We start from the raw sequence: 17,421 nt of genomic DNA on the forward strand, positions 1-17,421 counted from the left end.
TCTTCCATATGTCTACATTGCAAAGACGTAGGAGAAATAGAATAACCTCTCTCAAAGATTCAGTTGGGAACTGGTTTCATGACCACCAAGCTATTCAGGATCACATACTCTCTTATTACAAAAATCTTTTTACAACTGACCATAATCAGTCTACTAATATTACTTTTAATTCAAATTTCAATTCAGTTAGTAATATGAATAATCAGATTCTACAAAAACCTCTTGAGGACATTGAAATTGATCGTGCCATGTTTAGTTTTGATCCTTATAAAGCATCGGGTCCGGATGGACTTCATCCTTTCTTTTATCAAAAATTCTGGCCTGGTGTTAGTAGTAAGGTTAGGCAATTTTGCCACGATATTTTTGAATCAAATGTAATACCTCCTTTACTCAATCAGACATACATATGCCTTGTTTCAAAAGTAAGGCAGGCTCAGTCAATTCATCAATTTAGACCTATTAGTCTGTGTAACACTACTTATAAACTAATTACAAAAATCCTTGTCAATCGTCTTAAGCCTATTATTTCTTTGATAATAGGACCAACACAAACTAGTTTTCAACAAGGAAAACGTGCAACTGACAATGCAATAATAGTGCAGGAAGAAATTAATCAGTTAGCAAAAATGAAAGGAAATAATAGTTACATGTTGCTAAAATTAGACCTGGAAAAAGCTTTTGATCGATTGGAATGGTCGTTTATTAGGAAAACACTTCAATATTTCAATATCCCTCCAACTACTACTAAGCTTATCATGTCCTGTGTCACTACAACTTCTACTTCAATTCTTATCAATGGATCACATACAGAATTTTTTTGGCCATCGAGGGGCATTAGACAGGGTGATCCTTTATCACCATACTTGTTTATAATGTGTATGAAGATGTTCTCATGTAGCATTACTTTATCTGTAGACTATCTTCAATGGCAACCACTTAAGGTAGCAAAAAAGGGTCAACAACTATCGCATCTATTCTTCGCTGATGATATAATTCTTTTTTCAAGGATTAATACTAAAAGTTGTAATGCCATCATAGATGTGATTAATCATTTTAGCAAACATTCAGGCCAAAGAATAAATTTTGAGAAATCAAAATTATTCTTTTCAAAAAATAGCACGAATAATGACAAGATATTAGCAATAGACTGTTTCCATATCAAGGAGGGAACCAATTTTGGACGCTATTTAGGTTTTCCAATGTTTCACACACGTCAAAAAAAGGCGGACTTTCAATTTCTATTAGATAATTTTAAAGTTAAATTAGCAGGATGGAAAACTAAGTTTCTTACAATGGCAGGACGATCTAAGCTTATCAAATCAACTCTTAATAACTTGCCAAACCATATTATGCAATATATTCACATTCCAATGTCAATTATAAAAAGGATGGAACAATACCAACGAAATTTTCTATGGGGATCTATAACAACAAGGAAAAAGATTCACCTTATTAAATGGAAAAAAATAGCTCAACCCATTGAAAGGGGAGGTTTAGGAATTCAAAGTCTTCAGCAAAAGAATAATGCTTTGCTGGGTAGTTTAGCATGGAGGGCATTTCATTCGCGTCAAAGTATATGGGCTAAAGTTTTAATTAATAAATATGTTCCTTTAAGTTCCGCCATAAATCACTCCACTATTTGGCGTAACATAATAAAGGGTTGAAAATCTTGCAAAATAGGATTACAGTGGCAAATTGGTACGGGTGAGCATATAAAATTCTGGGATGATACGTCGATAAAGCCTGGCCTAACGGTTCGTTCTTTAATAAGTGGCCCATTACCAAGTTCATATCTTAATAATAATAATATTAGTTCAATTTACAAGTGCAATAGTTGGAACTAAAACAACCTCCCTTTCCAGTTCCCGGAGGAATTAAAAAATATAATTGGGAGCACTTATATCTCTAAGTACAAGTGTGAAGCTGACCATATCTTCTGGGCATTAATTAGGGATGGGAAATTTACGGTAAATTCTATTTATAAAGCTATTCACAATTAAGTTAAAAACGAACATAGTACTACTGTCCGTTTCAAATGGATATGGGACCTGCCAATACATCCTAAAATCAAATATTTCATTTGGTTACTTAACCATAATAGGTTACCAACCTTGCAATACCTACATCATCTTAACATCACTGATAACGCAGAATGCACTTACTGTCACAAATAAGAAGAATCCTTAAATCATTTGTTTCTTACATGTACGAATGCTAAATATTTCTGGAATATGTTGGGCATGGGGAGTTATATAAATAGTCTGTTAACTTATAACACACCTCAAGAGTAGTTAATTCCGTTACTAAATTATAGTCAGAAAAAATTCCCATATAACTTAAATAGGCGCACTTTATCTTCCATTAAGTCTTTGGAATATTTGGATAACTAGAAATAAAAATATGTATGAGAGCAAACAAGATCTCATTAATAAGAATTTCACCACACAACAAGCAACTGAATTCTGTTATCTAGTCGCCTCTTCACATAACCTACAAAAAAAGATTAGAGTACTGTTATTACACTGTATTCGTAAAATAAATTCTGGAAATATAAATGAATATAAACAGTAATGAATATAAACAGAAATGACATAAACCAATTCGAGCCCACTGAATTCACAGTGCTTCCTTAAGGAATTTAATCCCCTCCTAGTACCCAAGGTTATGGATTATTTCCTCCCAGGATAGAACGAATTACACACTGGTGTAGTGGTACTTCAAACCCCAGTGTTTCAGCGAACACAAAGTTCGGTAGCAAATCACACTTACTTTTTGCTTTGTTTTGATGCTAAAAGTATGCAGAAGAAGGAGAGGAAACTCAGAAAATTGTAGTTAAAATTCTGAGCAGAATAGTGTTGTATTTATAGCCAAAGTTGGGTCTCTTCAGAATGGCTGTTTATGCAAAACGCCCACAACATAAATGCCATTACATAAATGGCCATTTACTCAATAATAAAGAGGGAAAATAAAGAGGAAAAATTGAAGAGGGTAGTTACTTTTCTGTTACCAAAACAGAAAAACGGATTGGATTTAATATTAATATTTAATATTAATATTTTGTTATTAAAATAAATATTTAATAACATTTCTGTTAATATTTTATTATTAACAAATAAATTTGGTCCAAAAAGTTAATCAATCAATCGATCATTTGACCAAATCCAAATCCGAATCCGAATCCGAATCCGAAGCCGAAGCCGAAGCCGAAGCCGAAGCCGTAGCCGTAGCCGAAGCCGAAGCCGAGCCGAGCGAGCGACGACGACAACGGCGCGAGGCTTGCCTTCTTCTCAACTCTTTAAGATCTAGAAGAAGAGCAATTGCTTATATACCCATAAAAAACCTCTTCCTCTTCCAATATGGGACAATGCCCATTTGCCAAGGGAGGGGGAAGTTAAAATTTCACTCAAAAATTTCATTTCCCTCCATTTCCCATTCACCCTCTTTTAAGTATTTAATATATTAATTAAATACCTTAAAAACCCAATAAGTACCACTAAAATGGATACCTCCGGAACCTAACATATATAAATTAAATACTGATGCAGCACATTCGCAACACACTAATAAAAATGGTATTGACGGAATAATTAGGGATCATGAGGGAAATTGGATACTGGGCTTCTCAGGTACAGTACTCTCTCAAGCGCCTATTACCACAGAAATACTTGCTTTATTACAGGGACTTACGTTTGCGGTACAACACAATTTAACACCAATTCAAGTGGAAATTGACGCTAAAGAGGTACTTAGCCTACTCCAGAATAATAATATACTACATGCTAATCTACTAAATGATTGCAGGCACCTACTGAGATAGCTACATGATCCGCCAGTAAGCCATGCGTACAGAGAGCAAAATAGATTAGCAGATCGACTAGCAAATGCAGGAAGCTTTTTGAATGGAGACTCTACTATGCAGATTTTTGCTGAACCACCACTTTTTGTTAGTAAGATATGAGATGAGGACAAGCTTGGTGTATCTACGACACGCTTGCTACCACATTGTAGATATGACTCGGAAGTGCAACCTGCAGTGTGTGAAACTAGAAATTATGTCAGTAGTCATAATGTTTTGGAATATTGTACTAGTAGCTTGCTTGCTAAAACTACAAACAATATAGCTAGTAGTAGTAATGGTTTACCTTATGTAGTGAAACCTGAGCACGAAAACCTCTGTACGCATATGCTTGTTTAATAGAATATCTATCTTTATTATCAAAAAAAAAAAAACTCCTTTACATTAGGAGTCTTGTTTTTTTTTGTGGGGGTGGGGGGTGGGGGGTGGGGGAGGGGTGGTAGTTTTCTATAGCACGTGAAAAATTCACATTAGAAAACTTTTCGAGAACGATGGACTCCTTTTAGGTTTAGGAATATTTATTAAAAAGTTAACCAATTAATTTAAAATTATTTGGGTAAAGAGTTCATTATTCCTTTATAAATAATGTTTCAGGTAAAAATTGTGAACGCTTTTACCACTTTTTGGTTTAGGATCTTTTTTCTTCTTCTTTTTTTTTTTTCTGTAAAATTTTGAGCACCTTCACCTATTTTTAAATTTAGGATTATGTGTTTCACGAGAATTCAACCTCTCCTCCAAAGCATTAAGTTCTTTCACGAAATATTGTTTGATTTTTTATTCTTTAAAAATAATTTGTACATTGGACAAAATTGTAGCTTAGTTATTTTCTAATATTTAGGAATTTGATATCAAATACAAATTTTGTCATTAAATCTTTTCAAATTCAAAAAGTACGAACACAACAAAAAAAACAGAAAGGAAAAACCGAAGCTGACACCTTAAATGGGAGAAATCAAAGTAGGAAACTAAAATCGTGCATCTAGAACTCTATTATGTTTAGGATTCTTCCTTTCGAGTATAATCGATTTAATTATTTATACATTATTAAATTACTTATATACATCTAAACGTTATAATTCTGAAGCAATGTCTCTATATCTAGGGGTATTCATGGTTCAGTTTGGATCGGTTTTTCCCTAAAAAGAAATCAAACCAAGTAAGTCGGTTCTCAAAATGATGGAACCAAACCAAACCAATTAAATCGATTTTTTAGCGATTCGGTTTTTGTCAATATTTATTGATTTTTCGGTTTTTATCAATTTTTTTTCTTAAATACGAGACATACACTACCAAACACATATTCCGGCAGCTACATTTTCAACGTAACCGTCACAATCCTAAAACGGACCCGGTCGTGATGGCGCCTATCGTGAAACTAGGCCAGCCGACACAAACCTCAAAACCAACCAAACAATTATAATAAGTCATTTATAGTCATTAATAAGCTAAAATCCCAAAATGTAAGGTAGAATAGAACAATGGGGAAACAAAACACGACCCGACATCGGGGTGTCACCAGTCATGAGCAACTACAACTCGTCTAGAAATACGGATAACATAGTCTAAAACAAAGCTAATACAAAGCGGAGCAAAGATAGGAAGAAGAAGCACTGGGCTGCAAACGCCAAGCAGCTACCTAGTCAACTCCGAGAGCCTGCTGGAAGAGAAATCTGCACTCGCTAGCGTGACCCGAGACTCCTGGATCTGCACACAGGTGTAGGGAGTAATGCGAGTACGCCAACTCAGTAAGTAAAAAAAGTAAAGGCAGCTGAGCAGTAAGAAAACACGTAAACCACAACATAACACTACAGCAAAACAGTATAAGTCCAGAATAATGTAGTAAAGCAGTAAACTCATAAAAACCATCTCAGTTCAGTAAAACCTTTTAAAAACATTTTTGCAGTAGTTTCAAACCAGTGATGAAAACAGTGAGAAAAAGGATAGAAACGTAAACAGCCCCTCGGGCAAAACATGTACCACAACCGCCCCTCGGGCAAAAATATCAACAGAACCGGCCCTCGGGCTACCTGGGGGTGTTTAAACTCCGGAGGGGCTCCTACAGCCCAAGCGCTATAACAAGCCATCTCGTGGCATAATCAAACAGGCCCTCGGCCTCATAACAAGCCACCTCGTGGCATAACAAATCTGGACCTCGACCTGATAATTAAGAATCTGTACAACTTGCTGCGGCGCGCAGCCCGATCCCATAATATCCTCACAACATAGGCCCTTGACCTCACTCAGTGAGAAATCTCTCAAGCCGGTCGGGCAACAGTAAAATATGATGCTCAGCCCAAAATATCAGTTAAAATATCAAAACGGAGTAAATATGGCCGAGTTATGAAAACAGTAGAATACAGCATGACTGAGTACAAATATGAAGTCAAAACAATAAGGAATAATAGTAAAAATTCCCTAAGGGTCCAAAATTTGGCACGAGGCCCAAGTATGGCATTCAGCCCAAAACATGATAATACTTTCCAAAACACAATGATATCAAACAATTTGCAATCAAATACGTGACTTAACAGTCATACGGGACGGACTAAGTCACAACCCCCAATGGTGCACGACCCCACGCTCGTCAGCTAGCGTGTGCATTACCTCAAAATAGCACAACGATGTGAAATCCGGGGTTTCATACCCTCAGGACATCATTTTCAATCATTACTTACCTCAATCCGGTCCAAACTCTAGCCCGCGATGCCTTTGCCTCTCGACTTGGCCTCCGGATGTTCTAAATCTAACCAAAAACAAATTTATACCATCAAAATATGCTAAGGGAACAAAGCACACTCGAAAATAACCAATTTATATCAAAAATCCCGAAATTGGCCAAACCCGACCCCCGGGCCCACGTCTCGAATTCCGATAAAAATCACAGAATTAGAATCCTATACTCTCACGAGTTCGTACATATCAAATACATCAAAATCCGACCACAAACGACCCCTCAAATCCTCAATCAAAGTCTCCAATTTCAAGCCCTAATTCTCCAATTTTAGGCTTCAAATCCCACTAATTTCATGTTTAAACAAGTAAGAATCAACATAGGATCGAGTTTTAGGTTCAAAAATCTTACCTCAAGGAAGTTCTCTTGAATTCCCCCTTCAATCTCCCCCAAGAAGCTCCAAAACCGACTAAAAAATGGTAAACTATGGCCAAAAATCGCGAAAATGGCCTTTTAAACATTCTGCCCAGCGATTTAAATTCCTTAATCGCGATCGCGGGAAGACCATCGTGATCGCGAAGCACAAACTTCGCTGACTCAAAATTAACTCCACTCGAACGCGTCGCTACCCACGTGAACGCGATACACAGCAGCCCTACTCCTACGTGATCGCGAACCAGGGACCGCGTTCGCGCTGAACAAATGCATGGTCAAACTCTGGTCCACTTAACCTTACGCGAACGCGACCTAACCCACACGTTCGCGATTCTTTACCTGAACAACTCTCGCGATTGCAGCTCCAAATACGCGAACGCGAAGAACAACCTAGATTGCCCCTACAAATTCTCTACGCAATCGCGAGCCTCCTCACACGATCGCGAAGAAGAAATATCTACAACAGAACTGAAGGAAAATCTGCAAGTTTTCAAACATGAACTTGATCCGTTTAACCACCCGAAACTCACCCGAGGCCCTCGGGACCCCAACCAAATATGCCAACATGTCCCATATCATCATTCAAACTTGTTCCAACCTTCGTAACACTAAAAACAACATCAAATCATTATCGGATTCAAGCCTAAGAATTCCGAAAACTTCCAAATTCCGCTTTCGATCAAAAAGTCTATCAAACCTCGTCCGAATGACCTGAAATTTTGCACACACATCAAAAATGACACAATGGACCTACTCCAACTTCTGAAATTCCATTCCGACCCCTATATCAAAGCCTCTCCTATCAACCGGAAAACGCCAAAATTCCAATTTCGCCAATTCAAGCCTAAATCTATTCCGGACCTCCAAAACACATTCCGATCACGCTCCTAAGTCCCAAATCACCCCCTGAAGCTATCCGGATCACAAAAACTGAATTCCAAGATCGTTTACTCACAAGTCAACTTCCGGTTGACTTTTTCAACTAAAAGGCCAACTTAAGAGACTAAGTGTCTCATTTCTCTACAAAACCACTCCGAACCCAAACTAACTAATATGATGCCACATAATACAGCTGAAAAAGACATAGAGAAGCAGAAATGGGAAAAACAAAGTGGTAACTCATGAAACGATCGGCCGGATCGTTACAGTAACACTTTCAAACCAATTGATCTTTGAGAAATCTATCATTTACCATGATATAATGACAATAATTGAATTAAATAGTGGTGAATAGTTTAATTACTCAATTAAAAATTATTTTTAACATGAATAATTCTTGTATTTAGCAAAAGCAAACTACCAATCAAACTAGATGTAACGATCTGCCTGGTCGTTTTGCCTTTTAGAACCCCGTTCCCCTAAATAAAATTTCACGTGCTTGCTTTAGCTAATTTACGACTTGCGGGGACGGTTGGTTCGGGAATAGGAAGAGTTTTGAGTGAAAAATGCCCATTTGATTCCTTAGGATTCTCCTAAAAGACTAAGTTTGACTTTGGTGAACATTTTGAGCAAATGGACCCGGATTCGTAATTTGACGGTCTCGGAGTGTCCGTGGGAAAATATGGAACGTGGGCATATGTCCGGAATTGAATCCCGAGGTCCCTATCCCGAGTAATGAATTTTTATTAGAAATTGTTAATTTGAAGTTTTAAGGATTTAATGAAACTAAGTAATGATTGATTTCATGGGTATCAGGCTCGTATGTTGGTTTCGAAGCCCGGCACAGGTCCAAAATGTCATTTAAGACTTGTCCATAAAATTTGGTGTCAATCCGAGTAGTTTAAGGGCGTTTTGGCCCGTTAGAGGAAAATTAAGAACTTGAAGTTCATAGGCTTGATTCATTTGGTGTTAGGGGATGACTCCTAGATTTAGAGTTGTTTCGGGTCTTCCGAAGGTTCGAGTAGGTCCGTCTCATGATTTCAGACTTGTCGGTATGTTCAGGCGGGGCCCGGGAGCCCCGAGCGTCAATCGAACGAGGCTCGAGTGAAGTGGAAATTTTTAGAGAGAGCTAAAGCTTGCTGCTTCTGTCATAACCGCACATGTGGTTGCTGGACCGCAGGTGCGAGACCGCAGATGCGGTCGTGCCAACACAGAAGCGGCCCAGGCCAGGCCAGGCCAGGAACCGCAGAAGCGGCTCCGCAGATGCGGCCTGGAGACTGCAGATGCGGTCCCAGCTTGTCACGACCCAACCCCGGTCGTGATGGCGCCCAACACATTGCTAGGCAAGCCCGACCAATTACATAACCTTGACCAATTATACCATTCATGAATTCATTTAACACAGGTAAATTACTAAGTCATAATACTGAATATCTGAAATAAAGTGCAAACATGCGGGAATCCCAAGTATAAATACTACTACACAGCCCGAGAATCCGGTGTCACAAGTCTGAGCCTCTAACATACGAGTGTCAACCTACTACATAATAGTTTAAGAAATGCGGAATAAAATAAATAGGATAGATGGGAAGATCAGGACTACGGACGTCATGCAGCTACCTTGATGCTTCCGGATATGATGCTCGACAGAGAAAAGTCTCACTCAGCATCAGTGGGTGCACCTGAATCTGCACACGGGGTGCAGGGAGTAAAGTGAGTACTTCCAACTCAGTGAGTAATAAACATAAATAAGGCTGAGATAAGAAGTCCTGAATAAGCACAAAGTAGTTCTATAAATACAACAACTCGAACCCAGCAGCATGAAATCAATAAATCAATGAAAACGCTTAAGGAAATACCACAATAGATAAATAAGTAGATGCCAATCAAATATGCAATGCAATACATAAACAGGTACTCTCCAGTACCGGCTGCGGCGTGCAGCCCGTTCCATTTATTTATCGTCGACGGCGCTCACTGGGGGTGTGCAGAGTCCGGGAGGGGCCCCTTACGGCCCAAGCACAATAATAAGCCATCTCGTGGCATCAACCAGGCCCTTGGCCTCATATCAATATCAATACAGTACCGCTGCGGCGCGCAACCCGATCCATAATCAGTCCAAAATCACATAAGCCCCTCGGGCATAACAATAATATAGAAATATTCAGCCCAAACTTTATTTAAAAATATTAATTAAGTTTCAAGTGAGAGAAAAGTGGCTGAGTTTGCAAAACAGTATTAAATACTAGGACTGAGTTCAGTTATTTGTAAATATGGTAAGAAACCAGTAAAAACAATCCCTGAAGGATTCAAGCAGTTGGCACGAAGCCCAAATAAGACAACTAATCCATTTTTATAAGGATCTCACTAAGCTTCAATCAATTAGGTAGTAATTTTATTAAGCGGGACGGACCAAGTCACGATCCCCGACGGTGCTCTACCCCACGCCCGTTATCTCGGCGTGCAAGTCACCTGAACATAGCACTACAATGTGCAAATTCGGGGTTCCAAACCCTCAAAAACAGCATTTACATCTATTACTCACCTCAAGCCGGCCAAAATTCTAGCTCGCTATGCCCTTGCCTCTCGAATCGACCTCCTCGCGCGCCGAATCTGATCAAAACCACAACGAATACATCACAATGTGCCAAAGGAACAATACCCAATCGAAAACAATCGAAAAATAGCGAAAAACTTGAAATTAGCAAAACCCGAGCCCCGGGCCCACTTCACAAAAATCAGAAAATTTAACATCGACGGGTTCCTCATCGCCCCGAGTCCATGCATATAAAAAATTACCAAAATCGGAGTCCAAAATGACCCCTCAAATCCCCATTATACCTCTCTTAAGTTTCAAAGCCCTTAACCTCCATTCTTAACCCTTGATTTCCTTTATTTTTCAGTCTAAATTCATGTATTTACACCATAAAATCATGTTTTAAGTCCAAGGAATTCATTACCTGATCAAAGTCCTTGAAACCCTCTTCAAAATTGCCCAAAAAACTCTCCAAGTCCGAGTTAAAAATTGTGAAACCCTTCAAAAATTCGCGAAGATGAAATTAATAAAATCTGCCAAGGCAAAAACCGCATCTGCGGTCACTATCTCGCTTCTGCGGCGTCCGCTCCTGCGGTTCCAATGTCCGCTCCTGGCGGAAAATCTCAATTAAAGCCCTTGGCCGCATCTGTGGTCACCTAGCCGCATCTGCGGCTCCCTATCCGCATCTGCGGTCCAACCCAGCTCCAACATTTCCGCTTTTACGACACTCACCTCCGCTTCTGCGTGACCGCACCCTGTGTGTAATACCAGATACCAGCAGACCTTAACCATTGCAAAAATTCCGAAACTCTCTGTTTAACCATTCCAAAGTCAGCCCAATGCCCCCGGGACCTCAACCAAAAACACAAAACATGATCCAACACCTTATTCAAACTTGCTCGAATCATTAAAACACCCACAAATAACACCTAAACCATCAAATTACATCAAATTCAAGCCTATGTTCATCCAAATCTTCCGAAACTTGCATTCGATCAAAAACCCGACCAAAACACCTCCGAATCAACTGACATTTTGCACACACATGCCAAATCACCAAACGAAGCTACTGAACTCTCGAAATTCCATTTCGACCCTCGGATCAAAATCTCATCTATCAACCGGAAATTGCCAAAATACTAACTACGCCGATTCAAGCCTAATTCTAACCGACATCCAAATTCACTTCCGATCACACTCCTAGTCACAAATCATCCCCCGAAGCTAACCGAATCGTCGGAATCCACATTCGAGCCCTCTAACTCATAGGTCAACATCCGGTTGACTTTTCCAAAACAAGCCTTCCTTAAAGAGACTAAGTGTCTCATTTCCTTCCAAAAATCAACCCAATTCAATTCGTTCACACAAGACACTGATAATGAAGCATAACGAAGCAGGAAATGGGGGAAACGGAGCGGTTCTCATGAGACGACGGGTCGGGTCGTCACATCCTCCCCAACTTAAACAAACGCTCGTCCTCGAGCGTATCCAGAGTTGTCCTAGAAGCCAACCAATAGCTGAATGACCTTACCAAGCATATACCCGGGGGTGATCCCACGTCACCCTATCTCGCATAGGTCCGATAACACAACTTAGCTGAAATTTCACAATCCATCTAGTCCATAAACCATAGAACCACATTGCACTTTCCGAAATCATACACAAGATCAGAACCTCACATCTATATTCAGAATAAGCCCGAACCAGTTGTAATAACCCATACCTGCAACCTCAGGTGCAATCATATGATATTCTACATAACCCAAACACTCGAAACGATAATTTCTATTCACAACAGTTGCCCACAACACCCGAATACCGGTAAACCTCTTAACAACTAAAGTTTCCTTCCAATACTTTTACATATACTGCAACTGATAACTAAAACACGCAGTAAACCATCACCATTTCTCAGATCAACCATTCATGAAACCACTTCTCCTTTGGCAAATACTACATCAAATTTCTGAGTCGAAGCTCGATATTATCCTTCCAACATACTGAAATCGAATCTGCTCGTACTCATTAAAGATCCCAACGATCTCATCTAATCAACACACCACTCTGGTGACATTACACACTAGTACAGGACTAAGCCACAACTCGCACAATACGCGCACCAATAAGCAACAGTCCGAACATACCCAAATCATGAAAATGGCTCAAATGAAAGAGCTGTACTTCAAGCCCTCCAGTACCATCACAACACAAAACTGAGAGCCCGTCTCCTATCATAGAGACAGAACACACAAATCTACTCGCGGTATCATACCTCCACATAACTTCGTCCCAATGCGTGACCTCATCCAGTATGAACCGCTTAGGCAATAAGCCACCCCGTACATAATCAAAAGTCTCATATGATGCCACAAGGTGCTGATAGGCTACCGATTAAATCGCGGTACAAAAAAAGAAAGACGAACTCTGGAAGGAACTGCCTAGCTCACACACTAATACGTGCTCTCCTTAGAAAATAGGAAGTAAGGCATACAAAAATAGCATATAGGAAACTATGCTCAATGTCACACTGTTGCGGCGCGCAACCCGATCCAAATAACACACTCATGGCGGCGTGCCACCCGATCCACACATAACACTTACCTAAGGAGGTGTACATCGATCTAAATTGCTCATTAATATATAATACCGAATTTCGGTCACAAGCACGCTAAGTGCATAATACCGTCCCTGAGGGGACATACAACGCTATAAGCTACCAAAACTCAAGCTCAACTGAGGAGCGATATACAATCTGAATATCGAGAGCCATTTTGCTCATAAACATCATTTCTACGTGGATCCTCAATACATAAACATTTTCTCAAACCGTCTCACAACTCACACGGCGCAGTGTATCACTACATAAAACATCTGACAACGAAATAACACCCTGACTCCTCCATAAGGAGCGCATCACTGAAATGAACCCGTTTGGCCTGACATAGAGCCCATATTCACATTTGAATCCATCCATCGACCTCAAGCCGATTCTAATCACACTGAACTAGGTTAATTACCTTTCAAAGGTCCCTAACAACTCATCTTCCGCTCGTAACACATAAGAACATCCATCAAAGTCGGAGGAATCATCCGTAGTCCACAACTCAATAGACTGAGTGCCCTCCGGGCATATATTCTCAATTCAACGATGTTATCACAACCTTCATACTTGGTTCAAGTCTTCAATCAATCAAGTGACTAACTGCCATACTTACACACTCTTCCGGTGGGACACCCTCCCACAACCTACCATTACAGATAACTGGGTCGTACCTCCAAACCATCGGCCGCACTAACGCTGAAAAGCGATCAAGAATTATTAACCAGGTTGCAAAGCCTTTTCACAGAACAGCGTTCTCAGGTGACGCTGAAGACAATACCGACTTACCTTAAACGTCGAAACTACTTCCCTGCTCATCCGAGCTCGTGACATCCTTGTCCATACCGAGCTGTTACCTCTATCTTCACTTCAAATTCCATACCACTCATTGCACCCAACATGCCAACATACGATAGGACACACTTTTCATCGAAGCTTTGGAACCACTATTAGATTAACACTTCATCATATAAAACTTTTCACTTAACTCACTTCAGGAGAACCATAGAAACACACAGGTGAATTCTCATAACCGTAGAATATGCAAATCTCTAAGTAGTGGTCTAACCCACCATAACCCTTTCGGGATCCGCCTACACGTAACAGGCCCATAACAATGGAATACTCTTGAATAACATCAATTATGACGAACGACAGGCCTCACCTGTACCGCCACAAATCACACGCGTAACTTGATCATGCTGAAGGAATTGATCTCTACCACCAATATGCCATCAGATATATGGCTAACCAATCCATCTTCTTTCGACTTACCCGGATTCCTTAGGAATAATGGTAACTGCATTCAACATATAACTCTATCCATCTGCACTCATCCCGAGTGACTTTGAATCACGAGACCATGCTGTCTCACATCCCACGAACCATTTCGTACCTTCCAACTGCTACATCGCAAGTCAAAACATCATAAAATATTCTACAAACTCCGAGCCATTACCTGCACCTTCCTGATAGAGCTACATAGAAGCCCACAATTGATATAGAAAATTACACATCTTGACCTCTCCCAATGGAGACTCAGTTTCTAATCTCATATACAAATTTAAGATACCCAATTGTCATATGTAGAATCTCGACTACGTTAGTACCATTCCCGAGAGTCATTTACTCTATTTAACTGCATTTAGCCTGATCAAATAAACAGAAACACCCGTGCCTCGTTAGCACTCTGACACCGCAGGATATGACCTCATCACAATACAAGCAAGCATCTTCCTGCTCTATGCACCGAGCGTTCTTTACCAACAACAACTTAAGACATCCTGTGATTCTCACACATCTACAAAGCACCATATAACCTTTGTCAAAATTTTGCTTCACTCGTGCCATTCTCGGCTCAATTTCCGCAACAAGAACTGATTCGCCAGCATGCCACAAACCGGAACCAACATAGCACATAACCGTACAATTAGCTAAGCAATAGCAAACTCCCCAACTTGGCTCGAAGCCATAGATCAAAACACTCCCAACAACTCATAACGCACATACTCCATTGCTGCCTTAATACCATAGTGAGATTAAACTCAATCCTTCATAAGCTTGTGGAAACACAAATCATCTAGAATTCACTCACACAACAGTTAAGCAAGGAAAGAATGCTCAATTGGTTAGGACACAGAAGACAAGTCCAAAACTGGGCACAGGAAGTGAACTGGATAAGTGTTTTGGCAAAGAAGAAAGATTGTATTGCAGAAATGACCATTGTAGTATTTGCAATGGTTGTCTACTGCATATGGAAAGAACGGAATATGATCAGATTTGAGAAAGGAAGATATGATGCTGATCGAGTGTGCAAGGAAATTGCAATGCATACACATATTCAAGGACGAAAAAAGATTAAATGGAACCAAGGATTGGCAAATGTAAATAATATGCCGTAGTATAGAAATAGAAATGAAATAGTATAGCTATACTTACTTTTGATATTTGTAGTTGATATGAGAGATTAACGGTCAGCGTTAATCTAGTTTTGTAATGTTTTTTTGATGGAATAAAAGTTTAAAATTTCGTCAAAAAAAAAAAAAAAACAGTTAAGCCCACTCTCTAGGCGATCTAATTTAGATGTCAACACATTTTCTTCACTTGTAAATGAGATCTTCTAATAGATAACATAAGGATCACACAACTTTAGAACACTCCGCAGGAGATGACCCACCTGCTTTGCCTCCAACTACCATTTCTGTATACTTTCCACCGTCCTAAACTGTACGCAGTCGCTTAGTCTTCCTGAGTCTGAACTCATACTGCAACATAAAATTTTTACTTCACTCGCAACTGGAAACATGAAAAGATTCTTCACGCGCCCATAACTCAGGCTATACCTCGAATCGCAATGAAATTCAAACACCTAATAGTTCTTCTATCATCCAGTAGGCCTTCCTTATCACCTCCAAGTCACATAGATGCACCTTGCAGCACTAACATACTCACCACGTAGCTAACCAGCCGTCACTCCCACTAATAGGGGCAATACCGAACATATAAGTTCAAAACACTTGTTCACACAATCAGCACCTCGGTGCTCAAGCCATAGGCAAGGATCCGGCCTCAAGTCCTCCAGACTGGCCCAACGACAACTCATAGAGATCACGTCTCGCCCCTTGATCGGGGAATCACAAGCCATCGAGGCACATCTTATACTGAGCGCTCATGCGCGCATACAAACGCGTGGAAGGAATTTCAAGAGTTTCTTTTCAAGCTGAATCAAGGACGCACGATAAGAACTCAAGAATGTGAAGTTTTCCTAAAGGTTCTGCAGCCTCCCGAGGATAAGTACAGATGTCTCCGTACCGATCCACGAGACTCTACTAAATCGGCTCATGACTCGCGAGACCAAGTAACCTAGGCTCTGATACCAACTTGTCACGACCCAACCCCGGTCGTGATGGCGCCCAACACATTGCTAGGCAAGCCCGACCAATTACATAACCTTGACCAATTATACCATTCATGAATTCATTTAACACAGGTAAATTACTAAGTCATAATATTGAATATCTGAAATAAAGTGCAAACATGCGGGAATCCCAAGTATAAATACTACTACACAGCCCGAGAATCCGGTGTCACAAGTCTGAGCCTCTAACATACGAGTGTCAACCTACTACATAATAGTCTAAGAAATGTGGAATAAAATAAATAGGATAGATGGGAAGATCAGGACTGCGGACGTCATGCAGCTACCTTGATGCTTCCGGATATGATGCTCGACAGAGAAAAGTCTCACTCAGCCTCAGTGGGTGCACCTGAATCTGCACACGGGGTGCAGGGAGTAAAGTGAGTACTTCAGACTCAGTGAGTAAAAAACATAAATAAAGACTGAGAATAAGAAGTCCTGAATAAGCACAAAGTAGTTCTATAAATACAGCAACTCGAACCCAGCAGCATGAAATCAATAAATCAATGAAAACGCTTAAGGAAATACCACAATAGATAAATAAGTAGATGCCAATCAAATATGCAATGCAATACATAAACAGGTACTCTCCAGTACCGGCTGCGGCGTGCAGCCCGTTCCATTTATTTATCGTCGACGGCGCTCACTGGGGGTGTGCAGAGTCCGGGAGGGGCCCCTTACGGCCCAAGCACAATAATAAGCCATCTCGTGGCATCAACCAGGCCCTTGGCCTCATATCAATATCAATACAGTACCGCTGCGGCGCGCAACCCGATCCATAATCAGTCCAAAATCACATAAGCCCCTCGGGCATAACAATAATATAGAAATATTCAGCCCAAACTTTATTTAAAAATATTAATTAAGTTTCAAGTGAGAGAAAAGTGGCTGAGTTTGCAAAACAGTATTAAATACTAGGACTGAGTTCAGTTATTTGTAAATATGGTAAGAAACCAGTAAAAACAATCCCTGAAGGATTCAAGCAGTTGGCACGAAGCCCAAATAAGACAACTAATCCATTTTTATA

The sequence above is a fragment of the Nicotiana attenuata genome, chromosome 4 (genome assembly GCF_001879085.1).
Source record: "Nicotiana attenuata strain UT chromosome 4, NIATTr2, whole genome shotgun sequence".
Classification (NCBI taxonomy): Eukaryota; Viridiplantae; Streptophyta; class Magnoliopsida; order Solanales; family Solanaceae; genus Nicotiana; species Nicotiana attenuata.